The following is a 15643-nucleotide window of genomic DNA, read 5'->3' on the forward strand; positions in this document are numbered from 1 at the left end:
GCGTCTAGTGGCTTTAGGGAGAGCCTCACTAGTTCCAGTAGATGTGGCTTCCAAATTGGCTTTTGGGGTCTCTTTAACGTTTGGGTCGATTACTCTCAATGCTGAGGCTTGCGTGGACTCCGGGGCTGAGGGCAATTTCACATCTGCTACCTTCGCCCAACGGTACGCAATTCCATTACTGAAGCTTCCTAAGCTGATGTCCATTCGGGTAGCTAATGGGTCCGTTTTACCAACCCCGATTTCCCATCAGATTATACCTCTTACTCTCACTATGTCTCTAAAACATCAGATAATCTCTTTTCTCGTTGTCCCTGAGGGTGTGGATGAGGTACTACAGATTGATTGGGCGACGGGGAGCATACAGAAATGGGGCAGTTTCTGTGAGAGTCTGTGTCTTAAGGCCCAGGTGCCCCCAGGCGAGATCTATGTGGGTCGCCCTCCCAGGGCCGTGGGGTACTTGGTACCGGGCCGGTGTCAAGGGGATGTGTCACAGCGGCGGTGACCCGTTCCGTGGCCCTGGGAGCCCAAATCAAGGGTGGGTTGTGGTTAATGTAATAATTTGTGACGCTACCTGTGGTGTTTGTCAAGTAAGATGTTAGGCCAACGCTGCGTGTAGATCCACTGGGACTGATGGGGTGATGCAGCAAAGATGGTGTAGCTCCCCACAGGTGGAGCTGTAGTCCCAGGGCAGTGTAGGTGCAATGGCTGAGGAGTGGCACAGAATGGTGCGGATGCTGATGCCCAGATGTATCGGTGCTGATGCGAGAATGAATGGAGGACACAAGAGCTTGCAGTTTCAAAGCTTTACTCACAGTTTGTAGTTCAAGATGAGTACCTCCTATACTAGGAAGATTAGTAGTATACTCTTACTTGTATGACAGACAGCTGTAGCCTGCTCGGGGATGCTCCTGGATCCCAGCTCTCTATCAGTTTGCTGTTGTGTCCCAAGTCTTGGATGGGAGTAGTGCATTTACAGCCAACTACTCCACCGGCGTCTGCTGCAGAACCATAAGTGTCCATACAACCTCAGCCTTGCGCTGAGAACCTATAGGCAGGGTTCCTATCTAACCCACTCCTCCTCTCTGTTCTCTCTCCTTCTTCGTTCCGTACTTGTCTTTCTCTCTCTTATGGAAATGCAGGTTATAGTTCTCCGTCTCTCTCCTTCTTCCTTTCCCATGCCAGCTGGCTCAGATCACTGAGGCAGCTGCAGCACTCTTTCTTCTATTCCTTTCCTCGGGAGCTCTCCACTAAGACCAGTCCTCAGCCTCTCCTGACTGACTGTCTTTCCACTGCCTGACCTCCCGGCAGGCTGACCTCCTGTCAGCCTGCTCTCTCACTCTCCGGTCATACTGACTGAACTGAACTCTAGATCCTATCTTTCCCCTTCTTTTATACTAACTACACCCACCTCCCAGCACATCTCGTGTTACGAAGCAAGGATCCACGAAAGGTGCTTTGCTACCCACTAAGCATTGAGCTGCAATCTGGTCCTCTGCTGAACTATCCTGTGTGTGGGATGCAGGTGTTGGAGTGTGGCAAGGAGTTCCCACCTTTCTCCTAAGGTGTAGTACCTCTGTGGCGACTGAGCCTCAGGAGCGCCACATACCCCCCCGTTAAACACAGCACGTCCGTGGGCTGCAAGATAACAAAGTAGACAGCAAAGAAACATACAAAATTTTACAATGCATAACAAACTTTTCTTATACTAATCTTCCTAGTATAGGAGGTACTCATCTTGAACGTTACAAACAATTCTATCTAAAATTTCTAATTCTAAGTGCAATTCTCAATTCAAAGTGCTATTCTCTGCAAAACATTTTCCTTAGTATTTTTCTTTTCTTTTCTTTAGACGCAAGACGCTGACCGCAAATACCTGGTCCGCCACCTGTCTACTTTCAATTCTTTATTCACATCCTAATTCTTCTATAAAAGCCATTTCTCAGTTACTAATAATCTTATAAAACACATTATCAAGTAATTTACAGTAAAACATTCAACAGTTATTCTTGTAAGTGCTGGACACCACTCCCAGCCGGGATTTCTTGCAATGTCCTTTGAGGTAGACATCATCTTCAAAAAGTGTCCATGCAAAAACATTATCTTCGCAAAGTGTCTCTTATGTAAATCCAAGAAAGGGCACCTAAAGAGGTGCAAACTATTTACAAGAAAGTTTTGGATCATACAGCGTCCATGATCTCCTCAGTTCAAAATTGAAGAACGCTGCCAATCAACAGGGCAACAAAAGTGCTACCAGAAAAACATGATGAAAAAAAATAGAAAAATAGAAAAAGGCACAACTGGTGCAAACAAACCCTCCTGTATAACGAGATTTGAAAGTTTTCTAATTGTTGTCCCCTCCTGGAGTTCTGGAAACCACACTGGAACTGCTACCAGACGTAAAATATTCATTAGCAATCTTTAGGTACTTTTCTTCCCATGGTGTCAAATTGGAGAGCTTTGGCTTAGGCTTCCGGGCTGGAGCTACTGCAGGGGCAGCGGGCTGTAGGGTAGCCCGACAACGGGCCTCGGTCTCTTCTTCCTCCCGCTCCAAGCTTATCTTACACTGCGGCGCCACCGTCAAGGGTTCTGATGTTTCCCCCTTGGGACATTCATCCCGGTCCCAGACCAGGTCTAGCACGACCTGGCCAGCTGCTGCAACCGCGGCACACACCCGGGCCTTCCCATGTGTCGGAGTATCGGACATACCTGAGGCCTCCGGGCGGTGTAATCTCGGCTCCGATGCCGGTGGAAGCGGGTCGGTGGCAGCGGGTGGTGGCTCCGGGTCCGCGGGGGCCTCCAATGGGACCTGCGCAGCCGCGTCAGGTCCGGGCAGGAGCATGATCTAAGCTCTCGGGTCCTCCGGTGCACTCAGCCGCACGGACAGCGTGGAGGTGAAAATCCGTGCTGCCGGAGGACAGTCCGGTGCAGTGGCAGCAGGTACCGGTGGAGCGGGTACCGCAGGCATAGGCCCCTTCTGGGCCTGCTGCCATCTCAGTCGCTCCAAGGCCTCCTGCCTCAGCTGCAGATGGGTTGTCAGTTCAGCAATTTCGTCTTCTAGTTGCTGGCGGTTCATTCCGGAGCTCGGGTTGGAGCCGTCAGCCATGGCGCTAGGGAGATCCGTTTCCCTGCGCTCTGCAGGCCTCCTTCTCTTACTCTCCAAAACGGCGTTCTGGCGTTTTTCTTCCTGCCTCGGCCCCTTTCCCGCCACTGGCTTTTCCTGCCCCTCCTTCCGGGGGCGACGTCTTCTTCCAGCGCCTCCATACCAAGCCAGTATACGAACCCCTCGGGGGGTGGGCCATGTAGCTGTCACATAGTAATTCAGGCAGGGGAGGCCCAAGACTCTTCGCGGTCTTTTCCTAGGACCTCCCATCTCTTCACGCCCTTCTTCTCCGCGCCAGCGGCCATTTCTAATGTCCATTTTACAGTCTATCAAATCAGGTCTTCTGCACATTTTCAAAAGCGTAAAGTCCAATAAATCTCAGGTGCACAGAACCCGATGGTGTTGGGTCTCGTCATCCTGTTCGTGACGCCAAGTTGGGTCGCCCTCCCAGGGCCGTGGGGTGCTCAGTACTGGGCCGGTTTCAAGGGGATGTGTCACAGCGGCGGTGACCCGGTCCGTGGCCCTGGGCGTCCAAATCAAGGGTGGTTTGTGGTTAATGTAATAATTCGTGACGCCAACTCTGGTGTTTGACAAGTAAGATGTTAAGCCAATGCTGCATGCAGATCCACTGGGACTGATGGGGTGATGCATCAAAGATGGTGTAGCTCCCCACAGGTGGAGCTGTAGTCCCAGGGCAGTGTAGGTGCAATGGCTGAGGAGAGGCACAGAATGGTGCGGATGCTGATACCCAGATGTATCGGTGCTGATGCGAGAATGAATGGAGGACACCAGAGCTTGCAGTTTCAAAGCTTTACTGACAGTTCGTAGTGCACACAGGTGCCTGCTTCAGTATCGTGTCCTCCCGGGCAGAGGCCCAGCCAACCTCCAGGCGAGATAGGACTCTCCCTGCCAACACTCCGCCAACATGTGCCTTTCTGAATGACTCTGCCAATGCGCCTTTAATGGTGAAGCACTCCAGTACTTAGTTACCCTGGAATACCTCCTTATAGATGTTCCTAGAACTCTCACTTGTATGACAGACAGCTGTATCCTGCTCGGGCATGCTCCTGAATCCCGGCTCTCTATCAGTTTGCTGTTGTGTCCCAAGTCATGGATGGGAGTAGTGCATTTACAGCCAACTACTCCACCGGTGTCTGCTGCAGAACCATAAATATCCATACAACCTCGGGGACCGGGCCCCGGCCTTGCGCTGAGAACCTATAGGCAGGGTTCCTATCCAACCCACTCCTCCTCTCTGTTCTCTCTCCTTCTTCGTTTCGTACATGTCTTTCTCTCTCTTATGGAAATGCAGGTTACAGTTCTCCGTCTCTCTCCTTCTTCCTTTCCCATGCCAGCTGGCTCAGATCACTGAGGCAGCTGCAGCACTCCTTCTTCTATTCCTTTCCTCGGGAGCTCTCCACTAAGACCAGTCCTCAGCCTCTCCTGACTGACTGTCTTTCCTCCGCCTGACCTCCCGGCAGGCTGACCTCCTGTCAGCCTGCTCTCTCACTCTCCGGTCATACTGACTGAACTGAACTCTAGATCCTATCTTTCCCTTTCTTTTATACTAACTCCACCCACCTCCCAGCACATCTCGTGTTACGAAGCAAGGATCCACGAAAGGTGCTTTGCTACCCACTAAGCATTGAGCTGCAATCTGGTCCTCTGCTGAACTATCCTATGCGTGGGATGCAGGTGTTGTAGTGTGGCAAGGAGTTCCCACCTTACCTGGATGGTGGGGCACTACACCTTAGGAGAAGGTGCAGTACCTCTGTGGCGACTGAGCCTCAGGGGCGCCACATATGTACCATCTAATCTTCAGCCGGTGGGTCACTCTGGGGAACATATCTGCAAACGGGGGGTCTCTCCTGTACTAAAAGAACCCCTGTGCGGTTGAAGCAAAGGAGAGCTTCGACCAAGGAGTAAGAGCACATCCATGCCTCCTAGCTTGTGGCAACTTTCAAGCATGGCAAATGTCGCTGGGGGTGGGGATTTTAAAGGGGGTAATGTTAAGTGTCAGGATTCTCCCGCTGCGTGGGATAGATCCCGGGCACTGCCTGGTGCTGTGGTCCCCCATTCGGATCTGGCCACTAAGATTGCTGCTCAGCACAGACGTCGGTCCTAGCATCTTGCTCAGGTTCGTGGTATACTTTTGGTTACTGCGGGCTCTCCAGCCAAGTCTATGGTAACCAGTGTTATACAGGTGCAGCTTTGCGCTCTGGAGGCTAAGTCCAGAAATCACCTTACTGAGCATGTCCGTGATGTGGTGTCTTCTCATTGGTGGTCAGACGTTACTTGCTCTGGTGATGTGGCAGCTCCGGATTGGCCCACGGGCGATGCCTCGGCCGGCTGGGCGTGAGTGTTTGGGGAGGAGACTAGTGTATAAAAGGCTCTCTAAGGTACATGCCGGTGTACTAGTATTATCTATGTTATGGTGTGTGAAACACACCTTTATTCGCTATTTTCCAGGTTCGTCGAGTTTTCCCCACATTTGTTTGCTTTTCCTTTTGTGAGTCTTGATCCTGTCATTACTCCAAGTGTAACAGGGTGGTAGCTGTGGGCGAGGTACTCGTCTTCCACGCCTGCATGCTACATGAAAAGGTGGGTCCTATCTGTGTGTGTGTAAGGGAGGGACAGGACTGTAGTCATGACCTGTATTCCGGCGGCAGCTGTGTCCAGTCCTTCCCCTACATGAAACAATACTATGCTCCTCGGCATACCTGCATCTCCAGATTCATCTTCACCTGGGTACTTCCCAGGCCATAACGGACCCTCTTCTAGGCGACTCCCATCAATGGAGACACAGTCTGAGACTTTAACACTTTCTTTACTTACGATTTTGCATGTTACATCCACAGTTGGTGTTGGCATATGCAACAGAAATGGACTTATTGTTTATGTAAAGGAGGACTTTACACTAGCATGACAGCAGATGGCGATAGTGTGAAGTTAAATGTTTGCTGTATTGTGGGGAGGGAAGCTCTCTTGTTGATGTTAGTTTTACTTTCGCTTTTGACTGTATTATACCAGCAGCACGGCTGCGTGCTTCTGAATTCTTATCTCATGTTTACCCATAAGAAGTAAATGCTGTTTACTCAAGATAACTTGCTCAGTGAAGTTCTCCTGTGTACCTGTGGATTCTCAAAAGATACACTCTGCTACAGGTTATGGGCTCAGGACACCCAGAACAGGAGATAATCCCAGACACCCAGGACAGAGACACCCAGAAGATAACTCCAAGAGATAAATCCAGACACCAGAGAAGCAGATAATCTCTGTTAACAGAAGGACATAAAACCCAGTGAACGAAGGCTGAAAAGAAAAAATCCAGATACAGAGGGAAAAAGGAATTTATGACTCAGGAACTGTAGTGCCGCACACTGGAGATAATTACAGAGAATCACCACACACAGGATATACAGGAACTCTCAAGGAGAAAGAAGAAAGAAGAATATCTTCATAAAACAAGTAAGATTATATAAAAATGATGTGCAGCACTGAGCTGAAACTCACGGTAGCTAAGCTGAACAGTGAAAATTATCAGTTATGGAAATTCAAAGTAGAGATGTTGTTATCTAAAGATGATTTATGGGAAGTAATTACTACAGATAAACCTGATGAAGATAATCAGACATGGGATAGAAAGAATAGAGAAGCTAGAGCCACCATTAGCTTATTAGTGGATGATGCTCAATTAGTACACATAAGAAATGAAGAAACAGCGAAAGGAATGTGGGACGCATTAAGAAAATTACATGAAAGACCCAGTTTAAATCACAAGTTATTTCTATTAAGAAAGCTTTACAGTATGAGATTGAGTGCAAATGACGATATGCAGAAGCACATATTCTCAATGATGGAAGTAATATCACAGCTAAGGTCTATTGGTGAAGACATTAAAGAAAGTCGTGTAGCAGCAATATTATTCTGCAGTTTACCAGATTCGTATACAGCCTTGATAAATGCCCTAGAGACAAAACCAGAAAAAGACATCACATTAGATTTTGTGAAAACCAGACTAATGGATGAATATCAGAGAAGAAAAGAACAGACAAATGATTATTCTACTGAAAAGGACAGTGGAAACGCTCTTAAAGCTACAGAATTTAAAAAACCCTATAATAAAGAGACAAGAGAATGTTTCAAATGTAGGAAAAAAGGTCATTTAAAGAAAGACTGTACCATATGGAAAGCAGAACAACAAAAATTACAACATAGAAAGCATACACAGAAAGTGAAAAACACAATTTCCGATTCATCTGAGAATAATTGGAATATGGCACATTTAAAGTAACAGACAATAAATCATCACTTGGTTGGTTTATTGATTCAGGAGCAACGAGTCATATGACAAGTGACAAGAATTTCTTCACTGAACTTGATTTAGATAAGAAAGAAGCCATTTATCTTGCAGATGGAAGCAAACTAACCGCAGAAGGTATAGGCCAAGGTATGCTAAATTGTTCAAACAAGTTCAGACAAAATTCAAAGATACTTGTACAGAATGTGTTGTATGTTCCAAAATTGGAAGGTGCATTGTTATCTGTGAAGCGTTTAACAGCCAATGGACTCACTGTAAAATTCAAAGACAATGAGTGTGCAATTCTAGCAGGAAACAAGGTGATAACCAATGTCAAGGCATACGAACAATTATATCATCTTGACACATCAAAGGAACAGATGAGGGTATGTACACATGATCACAAGAACTGTATTCACATGTGGCATAGACGTCTAGGACACAGATGCCCTGACAGTATACAGGAACTACAAATAAAAGAATTTACAAAAGATCTAAAGATATCAGATTGCTCAATTACCGTAAGATGTGAAGGTTGTATAAAATCTAAAGCCACAAGAATATACAATGGTAACACATTCAAGTGGCAATACCATAAGCAATGAGCGGTAATAGATAGTTATACATGTAGCAGTATCGCAGTCAATTATCATAAAACACATATGTAAACATTTAGAGCTGGAAGACAATCAGAGGGAATGGGAGCATGATGAAAGACATCATATCTTACCCCCTTACATATGCTCTTGCTACCTGAGCGATATGCCTTTGCAGACTGCATGGTGCTACTATATCGGAAAGGCAAGGACCAGATGTTAGAGAACAAATTAAGGGAGACTCAAGTCCACAAATAAACTTCTTTTTACTGCACATGAACTTGATAAAAATTATGTATGTCAGATAATAGGCACATTTCTTCACAAAGAGTTCTATTGCATGGGTACTTCTCAGTTACATCTAATGTGACACTTCATTTCTCTTGCACTTTTTACTCTTGCAGCTCATGATAATCCAGCAAACGATTGTGGGAGACTTCATCTTCTCCTGAGAGGGCGACACGACTCAAAGTGTAACGCTAGAGCCCCTCATAGCTACTCTCATAACTAGAAACTCGAAAGTCCACTGCTCTCCGTAGGAGATTTTAACTTCCAGTATGGTGACCATTGCTTCCTTTCAATATACACAAATGAGTTTCTTATTACTGTAGAAAACTGCAGTGTTCACTAATGTCCTTCTGATACACAACCTTCTCTGCTATCAATCCGCTACCACTGTTCTTTAATGCATAGAGAAAAAAACATAATACTCACCTTCCCTCTGCTCCCCTGCTGTGCGGCGCCCTCTTCTGAAGCCTTCAGCTGAGCTCAGCGTGCAAGCAACAGAAGCGCATGACGTCACTGCCATACACCCCCGGTCACGTGAACGCTAACGTCAGCTGCTGGCCTCTGGCCGGCAGTGTGTATTGCCGTGCATGGACCTGATGGGCTGTGCGCCACAATAAGAGGAAGCACATCCAGCTGAAATTTCTGCTGGCGTCATCAGGCCCCTCACCTGCTCGGGTCCCCATCCACACAGACCCGGACGCAACGCCCCTGCATTGTTTATACTCATAGCAATCATATTTTTTACATGACCTTACTTTAAAAAGTGACTTTAATGAACTGACTTTTTCTGTACAATTCTTTTCTGTAGTCATTTGTATTTGTAGAGTTGCAAGCAGAAAACCGGGATGTCTAGATGGGATCACTGATTCTAAAATATATTTTGTTTAGTTTTAATCACCCAAGATATAAGGATAGTGTATGTCCAGTTATGATATTGTGTGTCATAATAGGTTCACACGAGTGTATAAAAAAATCATTCACAGTCTCATCCAGAAAAGTGGGGCGATTTTTTTTCACACTTGTCATCCATTTTCCATCCTTTATTTTTACAGCAGCTATTAATCATTTATAAGACAATTTACAGTTTCCTATGTTACAAAATTGCAGTGTGTCTGTCATGTATCACTGTATGGCTTCCGATTTTTTTGTGTACTCAGATTTGAATGGGTGAGTCTCATCCGATTTATGGAGGAAACTGGTTCACGCTGCCATTGTTTTCACAAGCAGATTCGGTCACTGAAATAAATCGCTCATCTGCACTGCCGCGCTGAAGAACATTGGTCTGAGAGCTTTTCGTTGTTTTCTCAGACATCAACGGGAATGAGACTTTATAGTGATGCTCATGGTAGCTTTACATCCAGGAACCCTACATGCACTATTACAAGCAGCGGACTTCTTCAGATTTAGCGCTCCGTTAGTTGACCTAGGTGGAGTGACCTCCAGCCCTATCATTCCTTATGGATCACGTTGTAACATTTTTGTCTGACTGATTAGGAGCTTCTAAAGATAATAGTATAGAATTCCTAGAATGTTATTGGAAGAATTGAACTTGTTGTCTTTCTGTATAATTTTAGCTGTGTTGTGCTTTTTAACAATTCTTCATTTTTGCTTGAATGAGAGTTAGTGTGAGAAACAACTTTCACACTCAGTGCGCCCTCTAGCTGCCACCCATCACATGGTCTCTGTGCTATTCACTGACGAGTATTTTACGATGTCAATTACTACTGATATGAAGAAGTAAGAAAATAAGTTATTTATATTTAAAATAGACCTACGAGTTTTCTATTTTTTAAGATTAATCCGGTACTTACTTTTCTTCTACTATTAATTTTGCCAATAATATTTTGTGTTAATGTTTGCAGTAGCAGGTGTTCTGGGCTGAAAAGATAAGCATGAAGTCAATGTATGTGACTGCAGACTGTCAAATCATGGTAGTGTGTAATGTGAAACTGTTGCGATTCCTTTGCATTCCAGTGCAGGAATATGTGGCCATGTGACCGCCCACTCAGACTGGGAATCATGACAGTGTTTGCATTGCGCACTGCCCAGTTCGGCATAGAATTCATAGTTTTTCATTTTAGGCAGCACATTCATTGATTGTGACAAACTCATTCAGATGAATAGGATAGTCAAATAAAGATGTGCAGCCAATCTGTAGCATGAAATCACATCCTGACACCCAAAATATCACAGGTGAGGGCCAGGGAAAGTAGAGCAACAATAGCAGTTTACCTCCGTACACCAGACATAATGGCTCTATTATGTGTCCGGCATTGAGTTTATATTTTTATATCATGCATATCTATATAATATAATATATCTAATATATTTTGAACATTTTTCCTTTAAGACATTATCATTACTTTCATGCAATTTTATTTGTAGATTGTGATCCCTCGCGGGCAGGGTCCTCTCTCCTCCTGTACCAGGTATGACGTGTATTGTTTAACATTATTGTACTTGTTTTTATTATGTGTACCCCTCCTTACATGTAAAGCGCCATGGAATAAATGGCGCTATAACAATAAATAATAATAATAATTTTGGATTTGTTTGTTTTTTCTGCACTCATTGGTTTTATTTCCAGTAGACAAAAATTTTTACAAAAACAGATGAAAAAAATGTCACACCTAGAGCATGCTGCAATTTGGAAGAAATAGTAAGAAGAAATGAGCTGATTTGTTCGGATTTTGTGCCCAAATCTGATTTTGACATATTCGTGCCATATTCGAACACTATTCGTGCCGAATGTTTGTCTTATGATCGGTTCCAAACACATTTGGTAATCTTTACTCCCATTGACTCTAATGACGTTTGAATGTGTTCGGCGAATATTGCAAAAACAATATTCGATACCAATCGCATTCGGAACCGAATCCGAACAAATTCACTCATCTCTAATTATAAGAACCCAAAAGAAAACTAACCGTGTGATAAACACCACAAAAACTGCACTGTCTGTAGTATGTGTAATAGCTGCCTAGCTTATAGTCAATATCTGACTGCAAAAAATGCTGAAACTACGCTTATAGTGCTAATTATCAGAACCAATAGTAAAAATTGCTACTACAGTATATCTTTTTAATTGCATTAGACTAACTGCATTTACAATAAGCAACTATTAATGATGTTTTATACTTTTTTATGTTAATAAACAATTAATTTTTCATAATAATAATTATTATTATTATTCATAATACAAAATTAAGTAGTGAGCAATGATAATAATAAAAGAAAAACTACAACAAATAAAAGCTGAATTGTTGATACTAACCCAGGGAACAAAGAGCTGGCTACAGATATCATGATATTTTTGCTCATGTTCCACAGCAGAACATTTTTGTGCAAAAATCTGAAATAATAAATGAATAAACCTGCTGAATACACCCTAATGTTTTTTTCCCATAGCATAGAGGATTTTTAAAACCCCTTTAGAGAAAAATAGAACATATACTATACAGTGGGGCAAAAAAGTATTTAGTCAGTCAGCAATAGTGCAAGTTCCACCACTTAAAAAGATGAGAGGCGTCTGTAATTTACATCATAGGTAGACCTCAACTATGGGAGACAAACTGAGAAAAAAAAATCCAGAAAATCACATTGTCTGTTTTTTTTCATTTTATTTGCATATTATGGTGGAAGATAAGTATTTGGTCAGAAACAAAATTTCATCTCAATACTTTGTGATATATCCTTTGTTGGCAATGGCAGAGGTCAAACGTTTTCTGTAAGTCTTCACAAGGTTGCCACACACTGTTGTTGGTATGTTGGCCCATTCCTCCATGCAGATCTCCTCTAGAGCAGTGATGTTTTTGGCTTTTCGCTTGGCAACACGGACTTTCAACTCCCTCCAAAGGTTTTCTATAGGGTTGAGATCTGGAGACTGGCTAGGCCACTCCAGGACCTTGAAATGCTTCTTACGAAGCCACTCCTTCGTTGCCCTGGCGGTGTGCTTTGGATCATTGTCATGTTGAAAGACCCAGCCACGTTTCATCTTCATTGCCCTTGCTGATGGAAGGAGGTTTTCACTCAAAATCTCACGATACATGGCCCCATTCATTCTTTCACTTCTATTAGAGAGGTCTACAATTGAGCCTAATGCCATTAATTTTTTGATGGATTTATTGAGAATGGTACTGACAGAGAATTTTTTTCTTTTTGAAGATTCTTTTTATCTTCAGATACAGGGGACAGCTATGGGGTCGCATATGGCACCCCCCTATGCCAACTGCTTCATGGCTCAGTTTGAGTCAGAATTCATATATCCACATGACAACTACCAATCTCATTGTTTACTTTGGCGTAGGTACATCGATGACGTATTTTGCCTTTGGCATGGATCACTTGACTCATTAGAGGAATTTCATATATACCTCAATAGTGTTTGGCCTGAATTGACCTTTACCTTGAATAGTCATAAAACTAGTATTAGTTTTCTAGATACTTTGATTATACAAGATTCCTCTGGTAATCTCTCGATAGATTTATTTACAAAGGAAACGGACCGGAATAACTTGTTGCTATATCAAAGCTGTCATCCAGTGGCAGTGAAAAAATCAATTCCCATTTCACAATTTGATAGAGTTAAAAGGATTGTTAGTGATCCCCTAATATGTTCCACACGATTAAACAGTATGGAAGATAAATTTGTGGAGAGGGGTTATCCCCGCCATTTGCTCAAGAAATGCCGGGATGACAACCGTTCCCGCAATAAACTGAGTATGGGTTCTAGAATTCCCTTCGTGCATACTTTCCATCCTTTCATGTACAGACTGCACAAGAAAATCCGTAAACATTGGTCTATACTTCGGGATAGTTTCCCGAAGATACCCGATTTTCAGGTCCCTTTTCTCCCATGTTTTAGGAGACCCAATAATCTGAGAGATAAGATCGTTCGAGCAGATATTGGCTCTGCATTAAAAATTTCTAGGCAAAGTTTTCTCCAAACACAGAAAAGAGGGACCTTTCCGTGTTTACAGTGTGCACAATGTGCTAATGTCTTAAAAGGTTCCTCTATTTCACATCCACAGACAGGTGTAGACATCCCTATCAAGGGGTACTACACCTGTGATTCTAAATTTGTGGTGTATGCGATTAAATGCCCTTGTGGCAAATTGTATGTAGGTGAAACGACACAGAACGTGAAAGATAGGATTTCTCACCATAAGTCAGATATACGTTGTGGACGCCATCATCTACCCATACCGTTTCATTTTCATAATGCGGGACATACTATAGCCCAATTAAAGTTTCTTGTCCTCGAACACATTCCAGCACATAGAAGAGGGGGCAATCAGGTTAAATCATTAAAGCTCAGAGAGGCCTTTTGGATTCATTCGTTACAAACTTTGGAACCCAAAGGGTTGAATAGAGAATACGATGTTATGAGTTTATTTTAAGGTTGATATCATGAGATCTTTTTTAACCCTCTTTTTCTTTCCCCCCCCCCCCCTTTTTTTTTTTTTCATTTTTTCACAGCAGCAGCAATCTCGTTAGAAAGTATCTTTTGAGGGGTATGGTGTTTATAATATTTTGTTATTTTTTAATTTTCATTTTTTGTTTTTCTGATTCCCATCGTATAGTTATATTTTTTATTTTTTCTTTAGTTATTTGTCTGTTTTTTATGTAGTTATTTTCTAATTTTTTTCTAGTTTTATGCATATTTTTACTTTATATTTTTTCTTTGTTCCCCTTTTCCCTATTCTTCCTTTTGTTTGAGCATGATAATAAATTAATTTTCCTTATTTTCTCTTATTAACATTGTACATTACGCAACATATAAATTGCTGCCATATAACGCGCATTTGTTTCTTTCTACCTAGTGTCACTGCATTGAGGGATTAGCCACATTGAAGGAATGAGTCACCATTGAATATATCGCTTCATCTATACTGCGTTCCACTACTTCCGGTCGCGGGCAGTCTCTATGACGCACTTCCGGTTTGCGCTCCATGGAGCGTTTCACCCCTCACTCTCGGCCTCTCCCCAGTTGTGAGTTTACACCAGTGCGCATGTGCGCGCACTCCCATCGGGTATATATCCCGGCGGCATACAACCGCCAGTAGCGCACTTTTTCTTATGGCAGCATACAACTGACAGCGCATGTTTTCCTGCACGTGACGATTCTCACAGCTCCACATGGTAAGCACTATTGCATTACTTTTTTTGCACTTTTTCTGCGTTTATGGATGTCAGTTGGACTGTTCAGCCTCTGTTTTTTGAAGCAGTGGAGTCTATTTAGATTAATCAACATGATTGTGACCTATTGGGTCACTTTGAACCTTAATAATATTATTCAAGTTGTTAGACATATACTAGGTCATTGAGTATTTCTGCTCTACTAGCTATTTATCCCTTTCCCCCTTTTTTTTTTTTTTTTTTTTTTTTTTTTTCAAGATCTCTGATGTCAGTCTTTTGGGCATTTTTTCACTTGCTTTTGTTAATGATATTAGCTAAATGACGATTTGATAGCTATATGGAAGATCTCTTCAGTAACCCGTGTATTGGGAGTTCCATCTGTATTTGTATTTCTCTACATTATGCTGTATGATATTTTTGGTGTTGTCTCATATGGGATACTTTACCTCTCTGAAATTTGTATATGATTACTATGTGTTCTTATTTTTGTGACCACTAGATAAATATGATGCGCATATGATTCACTCTTATATAATCTGGTTTCCTGTGCAGATCTAGTCTTCATTGATAGTATTTGTATTTTGATAGGCGTTTTGAGAACCAGCTTTGTTTTATTTATTTTATTTATGTATTTTTTGTTTTCTTTTTTCTTTCATTGTGTCACTTTCAGTCTGAAGAAGGTCCATTATAGAGACCGAAACGTTATTGAATGTACATCATGTGGATTATTAAGCTGTGAAAAATAAAAAGGAACTTCTTTTTGCATTTGGGAGTGCCGGATTTTTTTCTTATATGATTTATTGGGACTGGTATCCTGTTCTGAGCACCCCTTATCGAATTATCGGAGTGACGTGTCTTTTTGTTATTTTGCAGAGAAGCAGCCCCAAAGCATGATGTTTCCACCACCATGCTTTACAGTAGGTATGGTGTTTGATGGATGCAACTCAGTATTCTTTTTCCTCCAAACACGACAAGTTGTGTTTCTACCAAACAGTTCCAGTTTGGTTTCATCAGACCATAGGACATTCTCCCAAAACTCCTCTGGATCATCCAAATGCTCTCTAGCAAACTTCAGACGGGCCCGGACATGTACAGGCTTAAGCAGTGGGACACGTCTGGCACTGCAGGATCTGAGTCCATGGTGGCGTAGTGTGTTACTTATGGTAGGCCTTGTTACATTGGTCCCAGCTCTCTGCAGTTCATTCACTAGGTCCCCCCGCG

The sequence above is a fragment of the Dendrobates tinctorius genome, unplaced genomic scaffold (assembly GCF_039654945.1).
Source record: "Dendrobates tinctorius isolate UK_male_01 unplaced genomic scaffold, ASM3965494v1 ptg000083l, whole genome shotgun sequence".
NCBI lineage: Eukaryota > Metazoa > Chordata > Amphibia > Anura > Dendrobatidae > Dendrobates > Dendrobates tinctorius.